Below are 13,994 nucleotides of genomic sequence, written 5' to 3'. Positions count from 1 at the left end.
GGTGGGGATTTTTAAAGAGAGAGCTCAATAATAATAATCAGGACTAATTCCATGTAAAAACATCATAGGACCAAACCATGAGCTACTTTGACCATTTATCACCCTAAAGCCAAGTCAGCAGGCCAACCAATGCTTGTAAGAAAAAGGACAATTCACCAGTAAACTGGTAAAAGAAATAAGTGAGATCATATCTGACCTTCTGAAGTCATTTAAATGTTCTTTTAGATCATAAAATCTTTGAAACAGCAAACTGTTTGATCAGAGAGCACAATAAAAGAAACAACACATTTCCCATTAGCGAGTGCTGGTGTGCAACCCTCAATCCAGTGTGACTTATCAAGATTGGCTTGGACTCAAGTAAAACTCCACTGCAGCCTTTTAAACCCGTCTCCTGATTCCTGTCAGGAACAGCCTTTTTCCTCCCCACAATATCTCCTGCTGCAGCCGAGCCAAAATCACAAGATTAAACCCCTCTGAAGGCTGCAGCTCCTTCTATGGGCAGTAACGGCCTGTTGATCACTACTGTAGCCTGACCTCAGCACACTACACCAGCCAGGGACCACTCTTAACTTGAAGGGCTTTCTGATGAGCAGGGCTAAGGTGATGGTGGTGGAGGCCTGGCAAGGGCACCGGGGCAGAAGACAACAGCTCAGAGGGTTCATTGGGGACTGACGTGGAACACATTTATTCATGACTAACCTGCTCAGTGAACTGCATCTGCTCCACACACCACAAGAACCACCTGCCACTGCCAAGTCAGCCAGAGACACTTGTAAAAACTTGTGAACAAAGAAAAGTTATCTGAAACACACAGAAACCTCTTCACTTTTGAACTTCCACACTCACAACTCATCCAAAGTAACAGTGTCACTTCCATCCCGTCAGTGACTTAATGCCTTACAACACGTCTTCTTCTCTCCACTCTCCCAATGCTCCTCACTCATTCATGTGAAAAGACCTTATTTCTGTGTGATGTTGTGTTTTTTTATAATTATAATTGTCAGACTTGGACGAGAAAGAGGACTCAGATGCAGTATAGGCAGAAGTATAGTCAAGTTTTATTGATCTGATTTTATGACTCTCTTGAATGAATGAAAACCAAAAGGCTATGAAAATCTGAGATACGTACAAGACAAACAACATGGAACACAGAAAAACGCTCCTGCAGGAGGAAAACCTACACTATTCTGAATTCAATGTAAATTATAAAACTTACAACAGAGGAAGCACGAGGGCTATGAAAATTATCTTCTCTATCGTATGAAAATTATCAACAAAAAATCGCTCACGAGGAGGAGAAACAAAAAAGGCTAGAAAATCTCAAAATTCAAACACAAAACTTAACCAGAAAAATACAACATAAATTCACTCTTCTTGAGAGGACAAAAATACAGATAAATAAAACAAGAACAATACTTAACAATGCGAGGATCAAGACTGTGGTTCAAGGACATGGAGACAAAATACTTTGGCGACGCAGACAGGGGAAGACAAAGACTTTATACACATGGGAAGGGGAATACAGGTGGAAACAATCACGAATTAGGGATGACGTCAGACCAGGGACACAAGAGGAAGGGCAAGTGACCTGAAACAAGAGGAGAATTACTTTCAAAATAAAACATGAAATTCACGAGACAGATCCCAAGACAAGACAACGTCACCGCGATGTGACAATAATGTCATCATTTGGAGGAGGACTTACACGGGGTGAAGCCTTGGAAGTATAACAGAAGAAGTAAAATCAGTTCTACTAAGTCTGCAGTGTAAAGTCTGAAACACGGTGAGAATTCAACTCAGAAGCAGAGTGACTAAGACCAATCATATCAGGGATTTTGAACTGGATGTTACTGTATCTAACAACATTAAATGAATAGAAATGTTACACTTGTTTTCTCTTACTCAGCCTAAGAAAGAGTTCCTGAACTGCGGCAGCTGGGAGTGTCATTGTCAGCTCACACATCTACCACACTGAAATATTGGTCCAGGTGCCGGTACATCACTGTAGAGGCCGATTCACCAATAATAAGACAAGATTTCACAATATTTGATCATTAGCTATTAAAAACAAACACAAGGCTCCTCTATTATAACTGCAGAAGATTTTTACAGAAAAATACCACTTTTTAAAATGACAACCTTGATTTTCTCCCCAATTTTCACTGATTTTCTTTCTTTTCCTGCTGCAAGCTAAAGACTGATCACTGTGAATTAGATGCTCTTTCAGTGAGGGTGGTTCCAATTCATGCTTCTGGTGTGTTTCAGGTCATTCTTAGTGCACTCAGGACAGCCACACTCAGAACAGAGCAAAGTTCTGGACGGCAGAGCAGATGTAGCAACATTGCTGGCACGGCAATATGTCTGCATAGAAATTTGAATAAAATGTTTGGGTTTTTTAAAAGTATCCTCCAGCACTGGCATGTCAGTTTATGAAGAGTGAACTATCCAGATTACTGTAGCACTGTAATGGGGATCATAGTGAAAGTAAGAGCGCTTATCATGTTGGTAGTAACAACCAGAGTTGGGCACGTTACTATTAAAAAGTAATTAGTTATAGTTACTAGTTACTTCTCCCAAAAAGTAACTGAGTTAGTAACGGAATTACTCCACTATAAAAGTAATTAGTTACCAGGAAAAGTAACTATTGCATTAATTTTATTAATATTCTTATATTATATATTTCTTCCCCCTTTTGGGCTCAGCAGTCATTTTAGCGTTCTCGGCATGTATTTTGAAAATGTCTCTCTGCATGGCGGACCGGCATCTGCTCTCCCCGATATTTTGCCATCATCACTTGTCTCGCCCCTCCCTCCTCACTCACCGGGGGGAAAAAACAGCTCTGCAGCTCCGGAGGCTGAGAGCCGAGTCGGATGACAACAGCTTCAATGATCAGCTTCAGTTTGTAACGCGCCACATTTTTATACTTGGTAATGGTAACAGCGTTGTAACGTAGGAAATAGTAATTAGTTAGATTACCCGTTACTGAAAAAGTAACGCCATTAGTAACGCCATTTATTCTAACGCCGTTATTCCCAACACTGGTAACAACAATACTAATACTTAAACTGTGTTGGATAATTGTGTAATATTTTCATCATTATGTTCATGTGTTGTTATTTGAACAGGACCTACACAGAAAGAACAGTGATATAATGTACTGGGTCTGGGCTGATTGCTGGCAAATGAAAATGTAAGAAAATGTTGTGGAAGACCAAATTCAAGTTGTACGTCTTTTGTTATCTGTCTGCTTAAAAGGTAAAAATGTTATTGAGTAGAGTTTGGGAAGATGTAGTTCGTCTCAAAGGTTTACCATTTGTGTCATGTGAAATGTTCTGGTGATAGCCTCTGTCTGCCTGTCTGTCTGTCTGCCTGCCTGCCTATCTGTCTGTCTGTCAGAGCTAATAAGCGGACCTTGAATTAAAAGCGTTTGAGCTATCCAGCTGAACATGATGACACTTAGTTCTGATGGTTAGTTTAGGTCTATATTAATTTGAGTGTCTTCACTGTGAGCTGAACTGAGCTGCCAGCATCTCACATTGAGAATGGCTGCTCTTTATCATTTGTGCCTATATGATGGCCAGATAATTATATCATAACCCTGCCTCTGACAGCTCTAAATTCTTGAGAACATGGATATTCTCAAGCAACAGAAGTTTTTCCCCTGCAGGTTCCCAAATCCACTTTTGATGAGTTACGTTGAATACCTCCATTTATGGCACTTCCATAAGTAGATCAGCTCTGCAGGCCTCCCCCCTCATCCTAATGTATGAGTCTGACCGGCTGCACCTGATTATTTTCCCATAAATCTTGACCTCACACAGAGCACTACATCATCAGTCCTCTCCTCCACACTTCCCAAAGGAAATAATTAACTTTTCCCTTCCAAAAGCATGATGGCTTAACCCTTAAGAGAGGAACTGATGGCTGAAATAATTTTATTTCAATACTCATTTAAACTCAATTTAGCCCCTGTCAGCATGATGTATATTCAGGTGTATGGATATCAGCTGTACAAACAAGATGAATTATGTGGAGGAAATGAGATCTCAGGAGAAGTTGCACAGGCCACGACCTGACCTCGTATCAACAGGAACAGTTATTTGTTGTACTTTTGCTCGTAAGCTGCTACTTACATTTGATTTGACCAAGAGCAACACATGCTAGGTTTAATAGAGCAAAGTGGATGAGTGACGGAGTGATATGAGAGACTGCCAAACCTCACATGCTTCTTCAGTCATGGCCAATTACAACTGGCAGCTGAGGTTAGAGAGCCAGCAGGCACAGACAGAAGCATCCTGAAAAAATAACCCTGATCATCAGCTCAATCTGAACATTACCCTGCAATCAGCACACACCCTGAGGTCAGGGCCTGCCACTGCTCATGTCATATCTCTGTCAGGTTCAAACACCTAAAACATTCGTAAAACAAAGACTAGACAGAGAAAGAACGACAATCAAGCGATCAGTTTTTACTTGCAAGGAGAACAGAGTGTGTGCAGTCTCCTACACCCCAAACTGCTCTGCTGCGCTCTCTGTTCTCCTATCTTTTATTACCTCAGTGTGGTTACAAAAGGTTATAGGGAGTAGCTCTTGCACATCTTATTTTCTTCAGTGTAGACATGTTAGTATGCATTTCTTCTTTGAAGTAGAACATAATGAAAGTTTCTCTTTGCTGGTTATGAACCAGCTGCACAGCGGGGTCGTGAACCAACTGTCACAACATGTATGTTATTTCTCTTCACAGGCAGAAAGCTGATTTAGCAACAGTTGATATTGCAACACATCAAATAAGCGAGTGATAATATGTACAGTAATTCCAACAATCTCCTAGGCTCTCACTGGGACTCACATCGCTGCTCCCACTTTCAATGAGGCTCACAGTAGCTGGAAGGACCTGATAACTTAATGTTGCTTTGTTCAAGACAACCTTTTGTCACTGACTCCACTGGCCCCCTGGGGTCCAGCCAGAGTGCAGGGAGTGACATTGGGTCTCTGTTATTCTGGGTGGTCTCTCAGTGTACTGCTGGTGGCAGCATGCAGGCTGTGAACGAGATATCTTACCAGGTTTACATTCCTATGCTCAGTCACAATGTTGGACTTAAACGCTCATCCACAGGACGCTGTAACCTCAAAGGCACATTCCACTCAATAAAAAATAAAAACTCATTCATTATCTATCCACTCCTGTGCCAGTCGAAAGACAGCTGCCCAGTACCCCAAAGTCTCTGTTCCCCTGTGAACCAGAGTCTCTGCTGTCCAGCAACCTGGCAGACGGTGCCCCATTTCTGCTGATTTCTGTCTGACTCAGAACTGTTCAGTTCCAGCGCCAGGGGTCCAGCCGACAACTGCTGCAGATGCAGTCTACTATCCCTGCCTACCCACTGCCAGGCCTCCCAGATCATCTGTCAGCAGCCTTTACTGACAACCATACAGATCTCCAGCTCTATTTCATGCCACAATCCTGGTGCCCACTCTCCAGGCTTTTGCCTTCGCCGTCGGCCTCCAGCCTCCAGCCTGGCCTCCTACCTGATATTCAGAGGGTGTGTAGCACCCTATAATGGAATAATTTCCTGAAAATGAATAACACCTGAAAATGTAATAAAACTTGCACTTAACTTGATGGAAAATGTAATAAAACCCAATAATGTAATAAGTTCACCAATGATGTAACAAAATATCCTAACTGACTTCGTAGTAATATTTTAATTGATCATGTGATACCTTATTACATTATTGGGAATTCATTACATTTTCAGTTGCATCTTTTTTCAAAACTGATAATGTAATACTTGACAGATAATGTAATATATATGTTCATTTTCAGTCCAGAGTTCTACATTTTGTGTTTTGAGAATCTTAGAATATTATATACACTGGATTTGAATCAACAGAATGAGTATTGGGTTAAACTGCAGACCTTGGTTACCACACAGCCATATGCATATGTGCAGATACTCAGGAACATGCAACTACATCATGGGCCTACTGAGTGGGTGATGGACTGACGTCCTTGGGATACCAGAATTCCAGCTCAGGTATAAGCTTCTGAGCAGCACTGGAGACCCCAGGTAACTCTTCCCTAAACTTCCTTCTTCACGCCACAGATTTCCAACAAATTACTACCTCATGAAAACAACTTTCAGTAACACTTCATTTGAAGAGGATATACATAAGCATTCATAATGCCTGCATACACATTACATGACTACATGATTTTTTAAAAATGATTTACTTCTACTTTTTATACTTTTTTTAGTACTTAAGATTTTTACTTGAGTAACAGCAATTTAGTAATATTTGGATGCAACTCTTGTGTTACGCTGTATCTTTACTTGGTCTTAAGTATGACTTTTGCTTACTTTTTAATTGACACATTTTTTTAGTCACTCAGTTAGATGAAGACACACCCCCTGTGACATCAGAGCGGTTTGAGGAAAATAAGAGATCAAATGAAAAATTCTTTCACATCTTATTTTCCTAATAAGTGTCGCAACACAGTCCAAAGATTATCACCTACAATTAACACTTATCAAACTCAGTCTTACATAAAGCATTACAGATACTCTGTGCAATTTTTTCACGTTGGGCCTCATGCAGGAATATTTTCTTACTCTTTTTCTAAACTTCTGTTACTCCACCTGTGGAGTGTTCCAGTCTAGACTCAGCAAGCCTGCTTCTAAATGCTCATGCTTCTTTGGGCCTGGTGTTGTGTGCTCTTGAGATCCAGCCTAACAGCGTTATGTAGGTTGAGTGTGTATGTGCAAATCTGACAGTCAGTCGCAGGTGGCTGAGCTCCAGCGATTAGCAGAGTCACAGTGCTGCTTTAGGTGTACTCTCTGAGGTGGTCTTGATAAAATGTCAAGTTAATATATATTGATGTCAGATTTTGGGCCCTGTTTATGTCTTTCAGCTGGTTAGGAAACCTGAAATTAACTCAAAGAACCACAGGAATAACAACGCAGAATAACTCAGCACAGAAAGGTCTCTGTCAGCCAGGTTGTTCAAACCAAGAAATGAGGGAAACCACTGCACCACCACTTCCGTCTTCACATTAGAGTTAGGAGTGAGGGTTCCTCTGCTGTTCACCTCAGCGTGACATTACATGGAGTTTGCAAGATGATGTTTATGACTGGAAAAAAAAGATGCATCTGCAGGGGACCTATATGTGCCACTGTGGAGTGCAGGTTTTCACAAGGGAGTGTGCTGCAGAGGCGCTGTCGGTGGAAATGAAGGAGAATGCAACCTGAGCCTGTACAGATACACAGTGCTGCAGAGTGGAGCTGAGCCAGCCCCCAGCTCCACGATTAATTAAAGCAAAATGATGGTCTGGCCCTGGATCAGGTTCCACAGATGAAAAGAAGAGGAAGCAAGATGAAAACTGCGTCTGTAACCAGAGCCGGTCTGTCCATTGTAGCTGGTATGTGGATGCTGTCCGTCAGTGTCCTCACCATTCCCATGTTGTCATACCCAGGCCACCTACATAGTATTGAGGAGCTTCTGTTTGGGTGCACTTGCCCAGTGGCCTGACAAACACACAGCCTGAGCACATCCAGGTCAAGGCTTCACTTATAATAGTGGCCACCTGCTCTTTCTGTCCATAGCAAAGCTGTTTGGGATCTCATCCTTTCTATATCTGTTTTCTATTGACTGCAGTGTTGTAGAACACAGCAAGGCTGAGGGCTGCAATAACACACCATCAGTGTCTTTTCTGATTTTAATGTTTCAACTCACATTATGTTTGTTGTTGTCTACTCAAAAATCCTACAAAACATCTCATCACTTGCTCCTTCAAATGTATTCTGTTCCTGCTCAGTGCAAATGTTTAGCATATCGAGGAAACAACACCATTTTATCAATCCATCAATACCTTTACCAATTGGCCAGATACTGTTACACAGACCAGTTGTTCAACAGACATGTTCTCTAGAGCCAGTGGATACCAAGTCAGAGTGAAAACCATGACGTGAACCACATTAACATTCAGTGACTGCTATTGTTGCTCTATGTCTGCTTGATGTTTGATATCATGTCACATAAACTTGATGAAGTAATGGATTACATCCAACTATTAAGCAAACCCTCACTGTTTGTTTGGGAAGAATGCTGACTGTTAGACAGTAAAACACCTGAGGAGGAAACTTTAAAGCTTTTACCGAGACTGTATCTAAGGACTATATTGTAGAAAACATTCTCTGGTTTTCCTTCTGGTTGCTCAGCCCGAGCTCTGAGTGATTTACAGAGTTTCATAATAAAGAGATGGCTTCACTTAATGTTCAGGTAAACAATCTAAGTAGGCACATTAATATAAAGGTAAATAAATACAGAAGCAAGTTTAAAGGTGACATATTATGCTCATTTCTGCTTCCTGACACGGTTCCCTGATGTCTAAATGGAATGTTAGCAACATGCTTTGGTTGAAAAAGCTTAAGGATTGAGCACAGCAAGGTTCTTGAAACACCAGTTTCACAGCCCTCCTCCGGGCGGCCGGTTTCAGTGCCTCTCCCTTTAAATGCTAATGAGCTACTACGTGCACCGCCCAAAGATGTTTTTGTGCCGCCCACCTCTCCCTGCCTGCGGAAGACGTGAGGACGGCATTGTGTGACCATGGCAACGGCTGAGTTACCGGAAGAAATGGCCGCCGGACAACAAACTGCGGTGCAACCGTACATGTTCGAGCCGGAGTCCGACCCAGAACAACAAGAGGCTCCAGAAGAAGTTCAGCAGCTGAGAATGAACATGGATGTTTCTCAGTGGTTAGTAGTTTACTTTTCTTTCTTTTCTTTTTTCTTTCTTTCTTTCTTTCTTTTTTTTTTTTTACCTCGACATTACTTGTTACTTGTTACTGCACGGACAAACGAAAGTTTTACGGGCTTAGTAGCCGTCTGCCCCGCGCTGTTACAGATCACAACCCCCTTCTCCTGCCTCGAGTGTTTACATAACAAAGCTTAGCCAAACCTCGACTGGCGTTTATTGCTCTGCAGTTGCAGTAACGCGGATGCAATTTAGCAATTGCCGTTACAAGAGAAAAGCGTAACCCCGTATTATTATTTACCTGTATGTGGCCAGGTAAGTCAATTGAGAACCTGCTCTTATTTGCAGGGACGACCTGTAATAAGCTAGCAATGTCCAACAACTGTAGTTTTCAATAAGCCACAGTTGCCTCCCGTCACCTCTCTACCAGCACTATTGATTTTGAACCGGTTCCAACAGTTTATAAAATTTAAATATTACAAAAGAAACAATGCAATGTGATTGATTGGCTATGTAGTTTCCAATGAATTATATAAATTCTGCTTAAAAACAGGTGTTCCTGTGGCAGTTGTGAACAAGTGTCTACAGAGCCCGAGAATATCTGCTGTATGGAAATACCACAGGTAATTGTGAACACTGGGCAAACAAGGTTGTTATTTTGCAGTCTCTTTTCTTTAATCCATTGTCACTCACTTACCTTTCATAACTTCTAGGTTACACGAAGACTAAGTTACAGCAGCTTCCTGAGCAACCATCATGCATGCTGGACCATCCTGGCCTAGAACCTGTCTACCTGAATGTGTTTTCACTGAAGAATGCACTGAACATTTATCGGGCAGACTACGTACCTTTATGTCTGAGAATAGTGAAGTAAGCTTTTTAGTCCCATAAATATTATTAATTTATTGCAAAATTGTTGTGAAGTACATGACTGCTTCCTCTGTCTTACATTGCTTATAGTTTATCTTTACTATCTTTTACTTGGTAACATGAAAACTACATATCAAACAATGAAAACACACAGAACAGTTGGGAGAGGTTTTATTGCAAGAAACAATTGTAAACATACAAAATAAATATCTAAAGTGGAACAGTTAAACTTGCCAGTTGCCATGGATGTGAACATTCAGTGCTGACTTTCTACTGAATTGTGTCCAGTCAATATAGATACCTAGCCTACAGAAGCTTTGTAAGCTGGTGCTGGTGCTTTCTGGGGCAAAGAGTGAGAGCTGTGCTGCCTGCCTGCGTGATGCTGAGGATTCATGCAGAGTTCCCCGACGCTGAAGGACAGTATGTTAGGTTCAGTCCTGTCCTCGATTGACCTTGGCACGTAACTGGTTATAACGTCCAGCTTGTTGGGTCTTTCATACTGAGCCGAGAGGTCTTCAGGGATTGTAAGCTTCAGCACCTCGTTCACATATGGGCCAGGGTCCTGGAAAACCTTCTTGAAGATCAGGTCCAACAGTGCGTCAACGTAGTCTGCAGTGCAATAAACAAAAATTAATGTTTACAAGAAAATGCACTAGAACCAAAAAGCCTTGTGCTGCAGTGTTGTCAAGTGTCTCTTCGTATTTCTCCTAATTTATACGTTCTCCTTATTTATTATTTTGAAAACCATCAATTGTTTGTGTTATTGCCTGTGTGTCCATCTTTATTTTTTATTCGTGGGGTTCAAATAAAAGATTGTAAAACTTACGGAATGTTGGCTCTGCTTTCATAGGCTTTGCAGTTCATTCTTCATGCTTAGATTTGGGGAAGTTGACTGTACAGCAGCTCTCCACCTGTAGATGTTGCCTGTGGTCAGTCAGTATTTTCATTGTAATGCAGGGCAGTCAGGTAGAGTCTTGGGTGGAAAAACAGTACTTTAAAAATTATAGTATACACACTAAACTAAAATCAGCTGTCCACCAATCCATATTCATAACAGAGTAAAACAAAATTACATATTAGAGTAACATAGTGACTAACATTACATCATATGCTTTCGTTCAACAAACCTGTGCTTCTGAAGTGAGGCCGGAGAGTTCTCATGGAAAGCTGTGTGCCAACCGTACATTTCACTGGTTGGTCTGTCTGGCAGGCAACATGATGCACTACAGACTGCTGTACAGATGTGCTTGCCTAAACACAAAAGGAAGGAATATGTTATGTGTCTGTTTCTCGTGTTACATAAAACAAAGCTATGTAGACAGAAATGATGATTAAAACAATCAATTTGATAAGGCAAATTCTGGCAAATCATAATCCGAGCAAACCCATGCAAATTCCTCACTTCACATTAGATTTAGTAAGTGAGCAATACATATTGTGTCCATGCCTTCATATAACTAACGTTAATCGTAGCACAGCAGACAGGTAACCCCTGTCTCAGGCTCCAAAGCAAAGTAATGATTGCTTGACTGCAGATAAAGTTTTGGTACTGTCAGATCGAGTCTCTCGTACCAGCAGCTAACACTACACACGTAGTATATACGTGTATATCAACACAAAATAAGTCGTTCGACTGCCAAGGTGCTCCTGGGCATCTAACACACTGCCCTTTAGCCTTTAACACAACATGCTAATTGACGTAACGTAGCTCACTGGCCGTGAATAACAGAGCATTTCATACCGTCCTCTCTGCGTGTTCACGGCGGCACATTAGCTCTCCGTCCGCGAACAACAGAGACAATTTCACACCGTCTGATCGGCTGTGAGCATGTGGAGGAGACGGCTTCCCATGCGTGTTCATATCGGAACAGTAGCTGTAGTAACTGAGAAGTTGTCCGCGGGCGATGAGCTAGCTAGCGCTGTTCGGTCGTGAACATGACGATGGCTAGCTAGCGCTGTTCACGGCCGAGTAGCGCTAGCTAGCTCGTCGTCCGCGGACAACTGGGACAATTTCACACCGTCTGATCGGGTTAGTGTTCATGACGGAACAGTAGCTGTAGCAACTGAGCAGCGCTAGCTAGCTCGTCGTCCGCGGACAACACCTTTGTGGATCACCGGCCGGTTAGAAGCGATCAAATCTCAATATCCCAATTCAATTTCTCAGTTCACTGTCATGAGTGCTGATATGACAAATTAAGGTTAGGCAACATTAACATTACCGTGAATCCTAAGACCAGTAAGCCCACTGTTGTAACGTTAGCTCAGCCTCATATTTACATCACCCGTTAGCGTTAGCTCATGTGCTAAACAGCCAGAGTAACACAAACAACACTGTTTTTAAAAATACTTACAGTGTCTTCTTCTGTGGCGTTGCCACGGACAGTGGGTATTGATCCTTCTTTGAGGAACAATCTCGTTGCCAGTCCAGCCTGATACTGACCCTGGTTGCTGAAACAGTCCGGTGTGAAGTGATTGGCACAGACAACAACGCTTTTGCTCAGTGAAGCTGGGACGTTTCCCTGAAAAATAAAATTTAGCCACTTCGCTCTGATATCCTCTTTGGTAGGAAGGCAATGTAGGGAAACATGAGTGTCCGTGCATCCGACGACAGAGCAGGAGTGCTTGGCTTTCGGGTTGCACATGGTTGTGGTCAGGCTGTCGCATACAAGTGAAGCGAGAAAATGGCGGATCCTCCTTCAGGTAGCCGGAGTAATATGGGAGGAGATATCCAGCGTGAGGGCTGGAGCATTCAAATCACCCGCACACTTACGTAAGAGTGCGGGTGAAATCCAAATGGCTCTCTTAGAGACACATTTCCTGACTCCGCCTGTTCACAAAACATTGACGTAGAGGTCCTAAATCACTCTTAAGGGGTCGGGAGGCACTCTGGATATGCAATTATACATAGTAAAGTAAGGAAAAAGTGGGTTTTGCATAATATGTCCCCTTTAATGCAAGTAATTTAAATAAGCAGTAATTTGCTCAGGACATGGGGTAAACAGTAAAATCAGAAATGGTTAATAAAGGATCTTAAGGATATTTATTTGGCACTTGTTTTTAATTACAGTCTAAGTTAGGCTGTTAACTGTTTAAATGTTGATGTCGGCTTCATGTCTGCTTCACGCCTGGCTTTGATGAGTCGCCTGTTGCAGCCTCTGAATAGGATGACGAGGATTTCAGTCTTAAACAGTGACTTGTAGAAATTATACAAAAAGCAGTAATGACAATAATAATCGATTTCAAGATAACTTAGGGTGTAGTGCTTTCACTGTGTGCAACTTAAATTTGCCATTCGCCCATGACATGAAAACCACAAAAATTATCTTTTTGATTCTTTTTTTTTTGGAGCGGCACTTGCTGCTGCAGAATGCATATATGGGAAACGCTGGTTCTTGTGAATGTTTTTAAAACCATTTATGTTTGTACTTTACAAATAATTTTCCACTCAGATGAGGATCCATTTGATGACTTGTCATTCTGACTGTTTTTTTTTTTTTTTTGGAACCAATTTTTTTTCCCTTTAAAGCCGTTTAAAAGCCATGTAACATCATTTTCATGGGATACATTGCACATATTATTTGATAGTGGTCTATATACATCACATGCAAAAAAGTAAAATGGGAGAACAAAGCATAATTTCAAAGCCAATTAATATTACATTACTCGGGTCTTTTTTGGCGACCATCTTGGATTTTCTCTTTAAAAATGACCTTAATGGACTGGAAAATTTGGGCACCCCCTTCTCATCTATGATGAGATACACCCTAAACAGTGGCGGAGCTAGACAGTTTTCATAGGGTGGCCAGACTGAGACCATAGATCACACAGGGGTGGCACAGAAACTGATATCTTTTTGTTTCCCTGTGGCAAGTGGCTGTGTATTTAGTAGTGTTTCTTAGTCACTCACCCATTTACTTATACAAGAAGTGATTGTCAAGTAGAAGTACATAATTAGCTTTTTAATGTATTCCTAATCATTTTTTTAAAGATCTGAAACAGTTGTCAAGGTGGTGTGTTTTTAATTGGTGAGAAAGCTCACATGATTATTACAATTTACACCACATAAGAATATTACAGAAGGCATGTTTAACAAACCCACAAACTTACATTCTCATGATGATTCTCAAACTGATTTACAAATTTCATGTACAAATCACATTACTATATCTACAGTATCACAGAACACACTCTTGTTTTGCTAAACAAAATTACAGAAGTTGTATTTTTAGGTTGCTGTGATTCAAAGCAAACTGATTCACAAATTCATCCATGACAAGGGAAGTGGCTTGCTGAGACTCCACAATCCAACACCCAGGTTCCCAACACTGGGTTTTATTAAAACTGAATATTTTCTTTTAAATTCTGCTGTTAAC

Source organism: Acanthopagrus latus, chromosome 11 (assembly GCF_904848185.1).
Source record: "Acanthopagrus latus isolate v.2019 chromosome 11, fAcaLat1.1, whole genome shotgun sequence".
Taxonomy (NCBI): Eukaryota; Metazoa; Chordata; class Actinopteri; order Spariformes; family Sparidae; genus Acanthopagrus; species Acanthopagrus latus.
Note: the sequence above shows the minus strand (reverse complement) of the source record.